The 14,621-nt window shown below is 42.3% G+C and overlaps 1 protein-coding gene across 1 annotated transcript in view; it reads left to right on the forward strand.

Annotated features, from left to right (window-relative positions):
• lhfpl2a (LHFPL tetraspan subfamily member 2a) overlaps window positions 1-14,621 on the forward strand; it is a 40,277-nt gene that overhangs the window by 948 nt on the left and 24,708 nt on the right. The gene's annotated exons all lie outside the window — the stretch shown is intronic.

Here is a 14,621-nt window from a genome sequence, read left to right on the forward strand (position 1 = left end):
GAAATGTCTTATTTCTAGAAGCCTAAAGCTCAAATATATTCAATTTAATGTCAAATATAAGAAAGAAAAGCAACAAATCCCCTTCGAAAAGCCTGAATAATCCATTAATTGAGTTTTATTTCCCATACAAACGTCCCCCCAGAAGCGCCATTAACCCCAAAACACCTGATCCTTGCGCTGGGTTTCCTGAGTGTCCGTGGGCATATCGGAGGTCTAAGGTTGCCCTGCTGTTGTAACTTCAAGAGAAAGTCTGTCAGCCGTCGTGACAAAGTGCGACACAGATTCCTGTCTTGTTTTGTCGTGTTGTGTTTCAACAGTAAACCTGAGAACCGGTTCCCACCTGTAAAGCAGTGTTTGTATGTGAAAGAGAAAGGACTCCTGGGGGCTTAGGCCTTTTTATATATGGCCGCTATGTAACCAGAGTATGGATTTTTTTTTTTCTTTTTCCATAAGCAGAGCTCTTACTTTCATGTTTTTAGTTCAGGAGAGATTGTATTGTTGTCACTTTAACAGCTGCAAGTTGCAGCGGTGCAGCAGCTGTGTGGTCTCGGGTTTATAATCTCTAATTAGAGATATAAACCTGTGTAATTTCTCTTTTTTTTTTAATGGCACGCAACTGGGCTTCAGATGTTTAATGATGCTTATGTCATCACTAAGTAAGTGACTAGCATTAAAGATGGCGGTCGCTGGTTGTCCGGTGGTTTGAGCATCGGTGCCAGTGCACGTGGTCCCTCAGGGCTCCGTGTTTGGCCCATTAAAAAAGCCTGAACTTCACTCGTTACAACCCCACTCCTTTCCTTTCCTTTAAGGCCACAAGTACAAATACATGGGTTTATTCCTCTCCCTTGGCAGCCTTGGTAGTGCAGATGCTTTGGAAAAGTTCTTTAATGTTTTTTTTTTCTCCTCCTCCTCCTCTTCTCCTTTGCTAAACAGAATGGTAAACTTTCAAAGCATGGAAAAATATATTACCAGCCTCCTTTTTTTTTTTTTTATTCTGCCCTGGTGCAGATGATGCAGTTGCTTTTAATGCACGTTACAGAAACATAAAACAAAAGTTTTAACTGCTAACCCATTCATGTAGACCACATCATCTGCCTTTTCGTGCCTCTTGGAGCTTTGATGGCAGTGCTTTTGTCATTAATCCAGGATCCTGGCTTCAGTTTATGGGACTGGTCAGTATATTTCTCCTGGAGTGGGGGCTATTTTCAGTGGAGGATTTGATCTACATCTTCGAGCATTCGGATCCTAAATAAACACTTACTCCTCTATATAGCTGAGTGGTCTGCTGGTGGAAATCAGACCTGAGCACTATCAGTGTGTGCCTGAAACCAAAGCCAGGCTCATAGCTTAACCATGACAAAAGTGTGAAATCCACTAATTGAACGGCTGCCCGTGTGTCAGAGGTCAAACCAGATGACTCCGGCCGGCTGGGACCAACATCTGGAATACAGCTTGTTACAGTAAAGCCCTACTGTGGACATCCTCTAGTGTAGATGGTCCAGATAACAAGGCTAGTTTATTTGCGCCGCACTTCCTCTGACTACTCTAACTTTTGCACTTGTACGTGGAGTCAGGCACTCGCTTTCACATCTGGTTTTCAAAATCAGCGATATTTTTCTCAGCCAGTGCGGTCAATAAAACTTTCAACAGGAGCATCCAGGAAGTGATCTGATGCAAACAACACATCCCAGAATTTATTTAATACGCGTCTTGTTGCCCCTGAAGATTGTTTATTTGGCTATAAAATTGACGTAATGCTTAAAGTCAGACAGGTCCAAACTGGGTCACATTACTTTGTAAGGTTTTCCGTTCCAAGCTCCTAAAAGGCGTATTTTTTTCAGTAAATCAAAAGCAGCCGTGTGTCCGAGTCTGTTACTTTCTTTCTTTTTTTTTTTTATGGGCTGTTTGACCAGTACTGGAAAAGTCTGTCTCACAGTCTGGACAGCACAGACAAAGAGGACAGCCTTGTTCTCGAACATTGTCTGCTGTTTTCTGCCTGAGGGATGTCACTTTTTCATAAAATGATTCAATTATTTATGATTAATTCAGCAACATTATGAAACAGAATGGTATCTCACAGGCTTCAGACTAGCCACCATGTATGGAGATATTTTATCAGGACATTGGGTGAGATTCTATGGGTGGAGATCCCGAATGCAGTTAGCATCTTTCTAGATTTACAAAGGTACAGACACACCAAACTGACATCAAAGAGCTACCAGCAACCAAAGGTTGACTGTGTCTCAGGCAAAAAGTTGCACTCGAACGAACCGCAAATACTGGTAGATGCATGAAAGCCTGGGAAGCCGGAACAGCTACTGTTACCTGGGAGGCTATAGGAAGCAAGGACGAGCTATTGTTAGCTGGGAGGCTAGCAAGCAAACAACTTTTATTTTTCTTAGCCAGTGCGGTCGATAAAACTTTCAACAGGAGCATCCAGGAAGTGATCTGATGCAACCAACACATCCCAGAATTTATTTAATACGCATCTTGTTGCCCCTGAAGACTGTTTATTTAGAAGGGGTTACTATTAGCTGGGAGGCTAGGAAGCAAGGAAGCGCTACCATTAGCTGGGTGGCTAGGAAGCAAGGAAGACATACTATTAGCTGGTGGGTAAGGAAGTTAGAAGGTTAACTGATGTGCAAGGAAGTTAGGAAGAGGAACTGTTAGCAGGAAGGCTAGGAAGCTAAGGAGAGTTGTTAGCAGGGAAGCTATGATGAACTACTGTTAGCTGAGAAGCTAGGAAGGACTACTGTTAGCTGGGAGGCTAGGAATCTAGAAGGAGTTACTATTAGCTGTGAGGCTAGGAAGCAAGGAAGAGCTACTATTAGCTGGGAGGCTAGGAATCTCAGGAGAGTTACTGTTAGCAGGGAAGCTATGATGAACTACTATTAGCTGGGAAGCTAGGAAGAACTATTGTTAGCTGGGAGGCTAGGAAGCTAGAAGGAGTTACATTAGCTGGGAGACTAGGAAGCAAGGACGACATATTAGCTGGTGGGCAAGGAAGCGAAGAGCAACTGTTAGCTGGAAGGCTATGAAGCTAGGGGGAGAGTTACTATTAGCTGGGATGCTAGGAAGAACTACTGTTAGCTGGGAAGCTAGGAAGCTAGAAAGAGCAACAAACAGTCACACAGAGCTGGCCTCTCCTGAACCCTGCTAATCAGTTGCTCTTTGTGTATTTTGAATGGTCAGATGAGACGAAGACAAAAGACGAGAGGAGGATGGATTGATTGACTGATTGAATTTTGTTTTTTTAAAATGTTTTTCTTGATCCCGCTGCAGATTCAACATGTTGAATCAGCCGCAGAACCACCTACAGGGGTCTGGTTCTGGTGTGTCTTGCCAATGGTGCAAGACACACCAGAAAAAAATAGTCGCACAGATCTTATGACCTATCACCTATGACCCGACACTGTGAAACAGCCGACCGTCAGCTTATTTTGTCACAGACCCTTAGATGTGTCATGTCAAAATTTGTATATTCTAGAAATCCTGCAGGAAGTTTGTGCTATTTGTGCAGCTTCTCGTTTCCCCTGAATCTCCTCAGAAGAGAGTGCAAAGCAAGAATGACTCACAGAGACACAGTTGCTGGATTAATAGGAAATGCTCCCTGCTGAAATAAACCAGACTTATCCTTTCACTGTGATGACCTTTTTGAATGTGGCCTCATGTTTCTGTTTTTGCTCAGAAACAGCGCAGTCAAATCTCTCTGTCATGTTTCTGATACCAGACTGAACTTTCTTGCTCTCTATATGCGCCCCCCCTCCTCCATCCACCCCTCATATGCTGCACTGTAGGGCAGCCATGCACACTGATTAGATTAGGCAGAGCTGGAGCTAATCACCCCTCTCTCTCTCTCTATTCTTTTTCTAACTTATAACGTACACTGAACCACCTCCACCCTCCTCCTCCTCCCTGCTGTGGCTCCTAGAGATGAGCCTCTCCTGGGGGGTACATCTGCCCACTCCACTACCTCTCCAGTCCCGCTGTTTACCGGTAAAACCGCATGGTGGGGTCCTCCCGGTCACAAAGCCCTGGTCCTGCTCCTTGTCTGGAAAGAAAGAGACATCCAAATAAGTGAATGACTTGTGGAGGGGAGTGAAGGGCAGGGTGGGGTGAGGAGAAGGACCCTCCTGTCGGGTGAAATGAGGAGAAAGAATCTGCAGCGGGTTTTGTCCCTTTGTGGCGATGGGGGTCAGTCTCAGGGGAATGGACGGCAGACAGACGGAGGGTTTTGCAGCTGCATGGCCTCCGGCACTTTATCTAGTCCCTGAGCAACTGCATGCTCATTAAACTGCGCCGGTCGTGTTCAGTATTTACCCCAGTTTATGTCCTCTGTTATTTCCTCCCTGCCCTCCGTCCTTGCTCTTTACCGGCAGACGCTTTGTCGGACACGATTTTAATATTGATTAAGTCGGGACTGGAGTCAGGAGCTCAGCCTCACAGCTGTATGCTAATGATGAAAGGGTACGACCGGCCACAATAAGCAGCTTGTGTGCGTGTGTGTGTGTAACGTGCGATAAGGCAGGATCATATGTTCTTTTTGGCCCAGGTCATGGAAAAGGCTTTAAGCTGTGTGAATAAGATTACAGCAGATTGTGCATTGTGTTTGTGTCACAGCTGAAAGTCATAATTTGCTTTCAAGTTTCAGTTGGAACAACAAGGGAGACAACAATGACTACAAAGAGCTCCATGAATTTTTTTTTTTACCTCTGCAAATAAGAGCTGCAATAAATTTTCTTTTATCTGTTCTTTTGTGGCGTACAGAAAGAGTTGACATTTTGGGTTAGGGCTAAATGAAAACCCCATCTTGTTTTACAGAAATGTGACAATAACAAATGATGCACGCATATGCACACACTGAAAATTGTTCTTTATGCTAAGTTATACTATGCTAACTACTTATATTTAGCAAGTACGCATATTTCTAGAAAGAAACTCAACCATTTCTTTAATAAAAAGTCTAAACTGCATAGTCATAAGTTCCCAGAGTTCGCTAATTCCAAACGATGCTTTGATTAAATTCATACAACACTATCCAAGTAATTCTGACCCTTGGTACGGAAACAAAGCCTCCCTCCTGGTAAATGTTCAACTTTCTCTTCCGCTTTTTAAAAATGCATCGATTAATCATTGAACTGTTACAGCAGTGGGCCAAAAGTCGTTTATGAAATTAGCAGGAAGCTGTGATCTTGGTCGTGTTGATTTACGAGACTTATTTTCCCACTTGGTATTGCGGTAACAGATGTCTCAATATGTTTTCATTTCCTCCTTCCAATCTAAAAGGAGTCAACTGACCACCTCCTCCCTAATTCTGTGGGGATTTTGAATCACGCCACTGTTTGAGTTCTGAGTTCATTCACCTGTTTCAGTCTTACTCAAAAATTCCCGATTGTTATATTAGTCTGGCCAAGCGTCCTTTCACTTTCGTTTACTCTTTAATTCCGGCACAGTTTAGAAATCCTCTTGTCTGCACCCATGTAGGTCACAACCACAGATCTGATTTTCTCTGTTGGAGTTTCCGGATTTTTGCAGCACCATGGAAACCCCTCTGTTGGTTTGGACTGGCAGGCTAACACCGGCCGTTATCACCACTGTGTCCTGGTAGCCGGAGCACAGCTGGTCCAACGGCCATAACGCTCCAAGTCTACATCATACCTTGGCAGACCTAGTTTTTATTGAGGTGACTCATGCTAAATTGAAGGCAGGTCACCGGTGTGACCTAACAGTGTTAACGTTACTCACTGTAGTCACAGTAAGTGACTGTTTTCCCTCTTTGTTACTGTTGCTATGCATGTCAAGCTTTCCGTTTTCTCTTCTTAAAACAATGACTGTCTGGTTTCAGACAGATGTGGATAACAGCAGACTTCTCATTTTTAGCTAGCGACTGTATATTTCTAACAGCTGGAACAGAAACGGTCACTGACAGTTTTCGCTGGCTGTGGCTAATTAAGCCATATGCTGTTTAAAATAGTGTCTCCTGTTGACGTTTTAATGCTTCCAGCTGAATTTTGTAAAAGAGGTTCACGTGAGGGACACACACGTGATATATCGCTAAAAGGATGAGGCTAAAGCTAATATATCCAGTATGTTGTCCACCACTGGTCTCGAAGAGCTAGCAAGTCCTACTGTTATAAGACTGTTAATTTGCAAACGTGTTTGATTAATTAACAGTTAGATGGGTTGTTTCTTTAAAATTTTAAACAATAAGTTTGCTTTTCTTTAGTGTTATTGTCTCCAAAACCAGCGCAAAGCAAAACAAAGCTAACGTTAGCTTACAGATTGATAGCATCATACTCAATGAATATGCTAGTTGTGAACGGCACATTTTTCTATAGTGCCTTGCCGTAATTAATGTAGTTAATGTAGTTAGCTTAGCTTGTGGTGACGACGTGGGCCGTTCATATGGACTCTTCTTGGGAAACCATTTGAAAACAGCATAAATCCAACTCAAATCAGGACAAAGCTGCTAACATTAGCTTACAGACTAGTAGCATAATACTCATGTTCTGCCTTGGAATGAATCTTGGGACATGGGAAGTCTTGTATACAAAATGCTTTGTGTTAAAATTGTGAGAAGACCACTGCTAGCAACTGTTTGCATCTAGAAGCCACCAAGGCTAACATCTTAGCAAGCTAACAAATGGCAAACTTAATGTAGGGCATGCAAAGGGGGTTCATTTGTAAAAAGAAACCTCCATTTAATTAAAGGCAGCAAACAAATGTACGAGTTGGGAACGGGGCATTTTTAAAAATGGCCATTACTAATGTAGGCTAGGTGAGATGTAGGCTACAGTATATCTGTGTTAGCAAGGCAGGCATGCTAACGGTTGCAGCTAACTGCTCCTTAATTTGCTATTGTGTTTTTGGTATTGGAAAGTTTAAAAAGTCGCTGTTCGAGGAAGCTGCTCCGTAAAAGAAATAGTGCAAAACCCTCAAAACTCGACTACATGTCTTCATTAATCTTCATTGTGTAACTGAGAGGCCCTGGTCACTGAGCAGAGGTCTGCCTAATGGTCTGTGCAGCTGTGAATTGATTTGTAGAGCGAGGACTCTCCAGGTGAGGGTGACCGCTCAGATAGACTGTGCCGGGGTAACGTTACAGCACCTGTGGGACCACACAGACACATGCTTCAGTAGAAAAATTGGCCCGTGGCACGATTTCTTTTCACTGTGATTTGTGGGTAAATTAAGAGATTTTGTAGCACACACAAGTCAGGCATTGACTCGAAACAAGATTCGACAGTACACCCCAAATCTCTATTGTGTCTCCATTATACCAAGCTGATGTAAACAGGCTTAATTGAATTTAAACAGAATTTGTCGGGCAAGTTTTTCCATCTGCATTCAGCTGGCATATTCATTCATCACCTCTCCACCAAGTTTAATTAATGTTTACCCGAAGTTTACGAGAAAAGCATCTTTCCAAACATTAGTTTACTGCAAGTTTCAAGCGTGCGATCATTTTTCTTTCTCAAGTTGTCCCCGTTTAATTGACCTTTTTAAAACATGCATGCTTGCTTTGGAGAAAACAAAAAGAATGCAGGGAATGAGGCATTTCTTTGTTTGCTGTTGACATTTGAGGCGGCCCTCCACAGCTAAGTGGTATTTGCCAATCTGAAGACGGCAGGGGTTACGCCGTCCCTCGCTGCACGGGCCTGGTCTGAGAAAAGTGAGTCACCGAGGGCTTTAATTATAGCAGCGGGAGGCAGAGACGAGGGATAAAGGAAAACAAGCCTCAGAGGGCAGCGGAGAAAATGAGACATTAAACAAAACGCAGAAAATAGGGCACGAAGGAAGAAAAGAAAAGATGCAGGTCGTGTTTCACGGGTAAACTGGAACAGTCAGACATCTGTGATCCATCTCTTGTGGGTGCATGTCGTCTACCAGCGCCCTGACTTCCCTGTGCTAAACCCACTAGCTGACCAAGGGCTGTCTCTGACCTCCATCCATTCATCTATCCAAATGTCAACTTCTTTAAAAATGCATGTTGAAGAGCTGAGGTAGTAGATGTATTTATATATCCCTCCAGAATAAATACATCTGAATATATCTTGTCATGTAAATTATAGGAAAATCCATTCAGTGCATCTTTATTGTAGATGAGAGAAAGACCCAAATGTTCCCCTAAAACAAAACAAATTAAAAATCACAAAACACTAGACTATACAGACGTTAACTAAATTATGGTGCAATACAACATTTGGAGACAGTTCCTGCCTTTAAATGGGTAAAGTGAGATTGTGGTAACATCATGGAAAGTTGTGTTCATGAGAGCACTTCTGCTAGCATTTAGGAAGCTAACGAACGGCAAAACGTATCATAAATTCGTGAATGAAAATTCTACTTAACTAAATTACAATATATTAACTCACCGTCCACCTCCACACAACCTGCAAACGCAGAGAAACGAGTCGCAACTCCTGAAAATCGGACGTCTACGAAGCTTTCCAGGTTGCAAATGCCACAAGGGGGCGCTGTTCATATGCACCGTGGACATAATTTGGGGTTTGCTTTGCACCAAAGAAAAGTTCCATGAAGGTTTCCATGTGGAATATTTGAATTATTTAATTATTTAGAAGGTGGAAAAACATTAATAAACCATGCACCATGCAAATTGGTTTTTAAGTAGCTTCGTATTTATGTTAGCTTCTTTAAGTTTTGCCATTTATAAATCTGTCCTATCAACATGAGCTCTGCAGACCTCCTCAGAAAAGAGGTATTGCTGTTTTTAGTGCTCCATTAAGAAAATCCATTCACTTCCACTGTAAACACAAAAAAACTTAATCAATATAGCACCAATCCAGTAACTGAGTTGCTCCTATATTGACCTAAACACTTCTAAACCAGCAGACTGTGTAATCTGGAGCTAAGCTTTTTAATACCATCTGAGAATACGTCGCGTCGACTTAAATCTTTCAACACCTTATCAGCGCTTTGAGTGAATCTGCTTTAGTGTTGACGTAGTGTAACTCAAGCAGTTTAAAGGGCCGACGTGCACTCAACCGGACCATGTAAACACTTAAAAACAATCTTATCCTCCTCTCAGGGCGGTTAGGCACATTTAAGGAACCCGTCAAAGCCTTTTTTAGTTAGATTCCCGGTGGCCGGCAGCCTGTGACGCCAGGCGGGAATCTTTATCGGCGCAGGTTCACGGGTTCAGAGGCGGGACAGAGGAGACGATGCCATTTTGTCTGTCGGACGCGGTAACGCGATTTGGACGAAGCAGACATTAAGTCGCGGTGAGATGGAGGAGAATGGATGTGTGCGCCCATTATGTCTGTCATCATGTCTGGGAGAAAACCTGGCTTATGTCCAATCCAGAGAAATTACCCTCCTATCCGCATTAAGGAGATCACTTAATACACCTGTCTTTTATCGTACAGCTAGGCCCTCGGTGATGACTTCACCACAGCTGACAAAGGCAACGCACACACATGTACGAGAAGCCAATTAAAGGCCGTAATTTAAATCTCTTCTTCCTCCTTGATATCTGTTCTTTTGTAATATCAAGGACAAACCCTCCCTGCTGAATGACGTCATCTGCCTTGTGTTCATATTGCGCTAACAGACTAATCACTGTAAGCTGACGTCACCTCTGTGTGCTGTGTGCGGTCTGGGGTTTTTACGGGGCACGACACACACACACACATGCATGCATGCACACACATGAGGAAATTGGATAGAGTGTGGATAATCATTGCATTAGTGCAGAGTGTGCAATCAGCGTGTGCCCGAGGGGGAGAAACACACCTTGTGTTTTCACTTTACAGACGCTGTGGTAGTGGTTCAGCTTGTGCTGCAGTGTTAAGTGTTTATTGTGGAAGTGGAGGGCTGTGTGTGTTTGTGTCGGGGGCAATTAGCGTCTGACGGGGGAGACGGAGTGATAAGAATCCGTTTCCGTGTTCTGATAAATCCGTGAATTAATAATAAACCTTTCCCCTTGTTTCTGAATCAATGCTGAGCCCATGAAATGACCATGAACATTTCAACATGTCATGGCATACCAAGCTAGCTAGCTGTTAACCTGCTGTAGGAACCAACTGTTGCATGCTGTATATCGATGACTGGCATAGATTGTTCATGACTAACCCTTGAGATGTCTCCACAGAATTGGATGCTAGTAGAGATTAAGCTAATGTTAGCTGCTCAGTGTTGCTAGCTGTACAAGAATCATTGCACTTGTACAATAAATTAGCACTTGTGTAAGACAAATGATCAAATAATATCCCTAAATGCATTACTTCTGGAATAAATTGAGTTGATTTGGCTTTTAAACCGTTTGAATTCTGTTCTAAATAATGCGTTCATTATTATTTTTGTCTTAGAAAGCAGAAAAGAGCTGCTAACGTTAGCTTAAGCTCTGTCAGCATCCAGTTCTGGCTGCGGGAAAATACTTCAACAGGAGGGCCAGTCAGTTTAGTTAAGCTAAAGTTACCAGCTCTTTTCTGCTCAGTGTTGCCAGATGTATAAGAATCATTGCGCTTATACAATAAATTTTGACTTTGTAAAACACGTGATTCAATTAAATCTCTAAATGCATGATTTCTGGAAGAAACTAAAATGATTTAAAGCCAAATCGACTTTAAAGTGTTTCAATTTATTCCCGAAATCATGTATTTGAGGATTTTATTTTAGCATTTTATCTTTTACAAGATTCCCCTTTTAAAATGGGTTAGCTTGGCGTATTAAGCCTCATCCTGTCAACTTTATGGAGCAAATGTTAATTAGCTGGCTAGTTTAGTTGATTGTATGAGAGTCATTCTAGCTTGCAAAACAGACAGATTACCTGCTCAAAGTCTAGACATAAGGATTTAGGTGGTAAATCCAACACTATTTTCATCCTTAGCCGCATATTTGTAGGTTAAGGCGTGAGGTGCTCAGCAAATCATCTATTGGACATCATTTTATGAGTCACAGGCGGAACTTGCACCTAAACTCAGAACGGAAGCTGCACAGGAACCAGAAACCCAACAGTTTTTCCTCATCTCTTTGATGAGCTCCCAGGTGAAGCTTTCAAAGCCCCCGCGTCTCAACAACGCCTGCTCCTAAAATAATGTGTGGTAAATGTAATACAGCTGCCCAGCTGAGCAGGAAACAGGCAACAATTCATTGTTCTGGACGACAATAATTGCTTTTATTTTTCCTTTTCTTTGTACGTTCCATGCATTTTTTTAAGTGAGGACTTTTTTATTATTATTTATTATCAGTGGCTACTTGCATGTGATTTAACAGTAGTGAAAAATATTAGTGCTCTTGTTCCACATGCATGATACCGAATCCACTGAGCTGCCACTGAGCGGTTTCTGTGGTGCTGATGCAGCAACAGTTTGCTGGCTGTATAAAAATGTTCCAGTGACACACACAAACGCACACACTGGCTGCTGAGCACGGTGATGAGGTCATTGTTGGTCAAGTCTGTTTTGTATTGTATGAATAGACGGCAGCTGTAATGCCCATTCACTTCCAGTCTTAAGTCAGGGGGCTTATATAACCCGGTTTACCCTAACAATATGTATTGTGTTCCACTAAATCCAGAAACAGATGTTCCCACTTGGTTAACAATTGCAAATACACTTCTTTACTTTACATAAACATGTTGTGTTTGACCTTTTAAATCGCACAGGTGAGCTGCAGCTTGAAAAGTTCCTCGGAACTTGTTAAATATTTGCCCAAAGACTCGTTTGTTCCTTAATTGTTCTGCAGAAGCAGCGCATTACGGTGATTAGCGTTAAGAGAGTGTCTTGCCGGCCGCTTCCTGACACCTGTGCTGTGTGTGTTAGCCGGAGGGACGGGGCTCCCGAGCTAGTTATTTTTAATGAGAACGCTCTCTCCGCTCAGCCCCACATGCCTCTCATTACAGCCCACAGACCTGGAGAGTGAAGAGGAGGAGAAGAAGAGAGGATGGGAGGAATAAATGTAAAACAGATGCAGACATCAGTAGAAGATGCATCTTCTTCTCTTCTCATGCTGCTAGACGGCGCAGTAGTGCTTGATAAAATAAAGTAATATGTGTTAAAGATTAAACGGCATGCAGACTTAGATTCTGCTTGTGCATGTGAAGCACTTTGCAGGAATGTAGGTTAGTTTCCTTCAAAGATTTAAGATTTTTAAGAACAAAACTAACCTCATAGCAGCTAGTAGGATGTTAGCTTAGCTTAGCATAACAACTGGAGACAAGGGGAACTACGAAACCGTCATCGGTTGGTGTCAAGATGGTGTCAACCAATCGTCCAACAGTCAAAAAAATGTTAAATCTGATTGGTTCAAGTCAAAGAAAAGCAGCAAATTCTCACATTTGCAATATCCTAGATCCTAAATGGTGTAAATAAATGTTGCTTTTCATTCAAATAATCATCAAAATATCCAGCGTTTTTAATCTAAGTCCATGAAAAGCAAATTCTCACATTGAAGACCATGAAATATTTGCCATTTTTTAGGTGAAAAGACTACAATTAGTCTTATTTCTTTCCTTTTTATTGGCTAATTGATTATCGTAGCCGTGGACCACAAGTAAAAACACGTAAGGCTCAATATTTAACATGTTAAATCATGCTTATATGTAAAAGCAGTAACCCTAACCCTAAGTCCACACACAAGGATAAACGTTTTTCCAATTAAAGCATCCAATTAGCTATTACCAGTCTTGATGCAAAGCTAAGCTACCAGCGCTTACCTTATATTTAACATAAATGATTGCTCTTCTTACTCTTTACACTTTGTTCCTAAAGCTATTCCAATGAGCGATGGCAACCCCTTCCATCCAGCTTTCCTGTTCCCAAAGCCCGTAAATACTCTAAGAAAGACCCTTTTGTGGTGGGCCTGGCTGCAGTGAACATACCTAGAGTCCCATCGTAATAGCCTGCCCCCAGCTGTGGACGGCTTCAACAGCTGAGAGGGTATTCCCAAGTTATAATGCGCCTCGGGGCATTTTTTGGCAGTCGCTTTAGAGGGCAAACATGGTAGCTGGATTTTTAACGCTCGGAGAAAATCCCTTCAGCTGTGGCAATTTGGAAAATGCCCAAAGGGAATTTGCACCGCAGAGGTTTCCCCGAGGCCAAAAATCAGAGCATCAATCAGCTGGTGGTGAACATGGAGTACTGTTGTACCCTTGTCAGAGCTGTTACCAATTTCATGGCACTTTATCCGTTAAGTGGAGCGTCCTGTTTTCATCCGGCATACCTTGATTCTGAATTCACAAACAAACCAAATCACAGCCGGTTATTATGTTATCAGCGTCGAGTCTCGCTAATGTGGTTTATTAGTGCAGTCAAAGTCGCATTGATCCCTCCCGAAGCTGCTGTATTATTTCAAGCTTATTCCAGGTTTTTGCTGCAGAACAACCGCTTGTTTTTCCCAGTGTTCACAAAGTCGACGCTGGCGCCAATTAGATCTTATTTGATTGTGTTACGTTTCCTTATCAGAGCGTAGCGCTGCATGAAAACAAAGCAGAGGTTTTGACAAATCTCAAGGTGTTTTTTTTGGTCCACATGCGCTGCTGTTCAAAGGTTTTAGGGAGAAATCCTTGTTTAATAATGCAGGTTGAACACTAAATAATGTATGTAGTCACTCCTTGTGTTTTCTTTTTGCAGGAAATGCAAATTTATATTTTGGGTGCTGCAGAAAAACAGCACATACTAATTGCACCTAATCAGGAGATATCATAGACTGTATAAAGATAGGTGGCAGAGCTGCTCCTCAAAAGTGAAGCCAAAGCAAGTAGAGCTCCCCCTGGTGACTGGCTGCAGAATAGGTCATAAGCCCCGCCTCCTCTATGTTAGTGGATGGGGCATGCGTCAAACTAAAACACTAAAGTACACCTTGCAGCACTCCAAACAGACCTGTTTTTCTGACTAAAACACTAAAGTTTTTGGATGGTTTCAATCATTTTAGGTAGTTAATATAATACTGGAGTAAGACTCAAGTGATATTTTTTTAGAGAGCTTTTGTTTTTGATGCTATAGAAACAGGATGTGACATACTGGCGGCAGCTAGTTGCCATGCTAACCGTGCCGTAATGCGTCCCATGGGACCTTGAGAGTTGTTGAAAAAAATAAGCACAGTTTATTATCCATCCTTGCAAGATGTCGCTGCCCGTATCCCCGGGAAACTAGCGTCAGTCTGGCCCATATTTATATACAGTCTATGTTTACTGCTGCTTGTTTCCAGTTGTTACGCTAAGCTATCATTGCATGCACCATGCACTTAGCATTAACCGTTTCCACTGTGCAAGTTGTCACACAGGGACCTGGTTAAATATGTTATAAAATCTCAACCCATCCCTATTTTTTCTGCCGATTTAAATTGATGCAACCTTGCTGTGCTTTATTTCTGTCTCATCAGATTTGGTAGAGTTGCATTTGATTGTTTTTTAGAACTGGTTCGATAACGTGAGCATTTACAGACTCTTCTTTTATCAGCTCCACCAGGCACTTATCTCCACAAAAAAATACCCATTAGCTTCCCTTTGAGATACACCAGTCTATGTTTGGTGACTGGCTTTCATCGTCTAATCCAATACCGTGTTAGCGTTTGTTCTGTGCAATCCTGTTAAGTTAGACTATTGACGTGATCATTGACCGAACTGAGTGCTGCACAGTATCTATTAAAAGGCCTCAACA

The sequence above is a fragment of the Chelon labrosus genome (genome assembly GCF_963514085.1).
Source record: "Chelon labrosus genome assembly, chromosome: 22".
NCBI classification, from domain to species: Eukaryota; Metazoa; Chordata; class Actinopteri; order Mugiliformes; family Mugilidae; genus Chelon; species Chelon labrosus.